We start from the raw sequence: 2,676 nt of genomic DNA, 5'->3' as shown, positions 1-2,676 counted from the left end.
AAGCACGGTGACTGAATCGATGTTATAAACGCCGGCTATTTTCGTTGGCTTTGTCCTCATAACTTGCCACTGATAGTTATTTAGTGACATCTCCTCTATAAATTCATAGGCATCTTCCAGTGTTTTATTGTTGATGGTTCCACTAGCAGCCGCGTCAATCATTTGTCTTGTTGAGGGATTCACACCATTGTAGAATGTTTGAACTTGCAGCCAAAGTGGTAACCCATGGTGAGGGCACCTTCTCAGTAAGTCCTTGTATCTCTCCCATGCATCGTAAAGTGTTCCTAAATCCATCTGCACAAAAGAAGAGATATCATTACGTAATTTGGCCGTTTTAGCTGGCGAAAAATATTTTAGTAAAAATTTCTCGGTCATTTGTTCCCAAGTAGTGATAGACCCTCGTGGTAACAAGTTCAACCACTGTTTAGCTTTGTTTCTCAGCAAAAAGGGAAATAACTGAAGACGAATGGCATCATCAGAAACGCCATTGATTTTGAATGTATCGCAAAATTCAAGAAAATTCGCCAAGTGCGTGTTGGGATCCTCATCCTGCAAACCATCAAACTGAACAAACTGCTGTATCATCTGAATTGTGTTAGGTTTTAGTTCGAAATTATTCGCAGCAATAGCAGCTCTAACTATACTAGACTCACCTGTTAAATAAGGTTTAGCGTAATCATACATAGTACATGGAGCAGGATTTTGATTAGCTGCAATTGCAGGAGGCAGCTGATCGTCTGGGTTTTCAGCCATCTCGTCAGTTGGGGTTTGAGTATCGTCTTCTCGCTCATTCTCCATGTAGCATAAACTACGCCTTATTTCTCTTTAATTTTTTTGATTTTGTACGATCAATTTCTTCATCAAAGAGTAATGGTCCTGACGAGTTTCTTCTAGTCATAAACTATAAAAATCTGCCAAGAGAGAGAAAAAAAGTAAATTAATAAATAATAAAATAAAATAAAATTGCAAGAAAAATAAATGGCTAAAGTACTAAAAATTTAGTGTTCCAAATATTTCAGTTCCCCAGCAACAGCGCCAAAAACTTGATCGCATGATTCGTAACAAGTAATAAATATTAATAATGAAGATCAAACCTAGACTAACTATTATCACAACGAAAAGGCAAGCGCACCTATCGAATAATAGTATAGTAAAGGCAAGACCGGGATATCATACCCAAGGGAACCAAAAGTACTAGTAATAACTATCTTTTTATTATCTAGCCTAAGAATAAACGGGGTTTGTTTTAATTAACTAATTATTTAAACTAAAAATGCACAGAGAAAAGAATTGGGGAATTGCTTTTGGGAAAATCGATTGACTTGAGACAATACCGAAGGAAAAATCCACCTAGACTTTACTTGTTATTTTGGCTCCGAATCGGACAATTTATTCATTCAACTTGTTCCGTAGAGATCCCTAAGTTATGTTATTATCCCTATTCAAGACTAATAATGTCTAATCCCTAGATTGAATAACCTAGACTTTTCTCTAATTAACACTCTAGGGTTGCATTAACTCGATTTATGGATCCCCTTATTAGGTTTCACCCTAATCCGACAAAATCTTGTCACCCTATTTCTAAGCACGCAATCAACTCCGCTTATTTATGGAAAATGTACTCTTAGACAGGGTCTATTCCTCCTCTGAATAAGAGCGTGCCTTGAATCAGTATCCTGGGATATCAAAACAAGAATTAAGAACACATAATTAAGAACAAGTTAAATATTTATACGATTCAGAAAATAATAACAAGATTCGTCTTAGGTTTCATTCCCCTTAGGTATTTAGGGGATTTAGTTCATAACTAAATAAGAAAACATCTCAGAAGAATAAAGAATACAAAACATAAAGAAAACCCAAAACTCCTAAAAGGGAATTGAGGAGAGATCTTCAGTCTGATGAATCCGGCTTCTAAAATGGATCAATCGGCTTCCTTGGGGTAATTCCTTACCCCTCTTCTCCGTCTCCCTTTTCCTCCTCCTTTAGTGCGTATTTATAGGCTTTGGAATTCTTAGAAACTCTCCAAAGTGGCCTTTTCCGAATTGGACTTAACTTGGGCTCAGCAGGGACACGGCCGTGTGACGTGGCCGTGTGACGTGGTTGCCAGGCTGTGTTCGATCCGTTAAGTTACACACGGCCGTGTGGGTCAATGGCCCGGCCGTGTGAATCGTGAAAGCCTTGGTCGACACCCTTGAAAGACACGAGCGTGTGAGCTGCCCGGTGGCAAGGCTTAAGCCGTGTCACTTCTCGATTTGGTCCGTTTTGTCCCTTTTTGGCTCCTTTTGACTCTTGGTGCTCTCCTGAGTACAAAACATGAAATTAAAGCATTAGGAGCATCGAATTCACCAATTCTAATGAGAAATCATCTATAAAATGCATTAAACATAGGATAAAAATATGTATAATTTACGGTTTATCACATTTATACTTCAAATATTTCCATTATACACATTCATTTCAATAATTACAAGTATATAAAAGTTCGATTCTAATTATATGAACTTACCTCGTATTCTCGGATAAAACTATCGGCTATTCGTTGATCTTTCATTTTCCCCAATCTAAACTCGATTTCAACTTATCTTGATCTATATATTATCAAATTTAGTACATTTAGCATTCAATCTATTCAATTTAGTCCATAATTCATATTTTGGTAAATTTGCATATTTG

At 37.0% G+C, this 2,676-nt stretch overlaps 1 non-coding gene across 1 annotated transcript; it reads left to right on the top strand.

The window, feature by feature from the left end:
- Positions 1-220: 220 nt before the first annotated feature.
- On the top strand, positions 221-327 carry LOC121231732 (small nucleolar RNA R71). The gene has a single exon (XR_005929787.1). It is a non-coding gene; the product is annotated as a small nucleolar RNA R71 (small nucleolar RNA).
- The last annotated feature ends 2,349 nt before the right edge of the window (positions 328-2,676 follow it).

Source organism: Gossypium hirsutum, chromosome A06 (assembly GCF_007990345.1).
Source record: "Gossypium hirsutum isolate 1008001.06 chromosome A06, Gossypium_hirsutum_v2.1, whole genome shotgun sequence".
In the NCBI taxonomy this organism is placed as follows: domain Eukaryota; kingdom Viridiplantae; phylum Streptophyta; class Magnoliopsida; order Malvales; family Malvaceae; genus Gossypium; species Gossypium hirsutum.
This window is presented reverse-complemented; position numbering and strand designations above follow the sequence as displayed.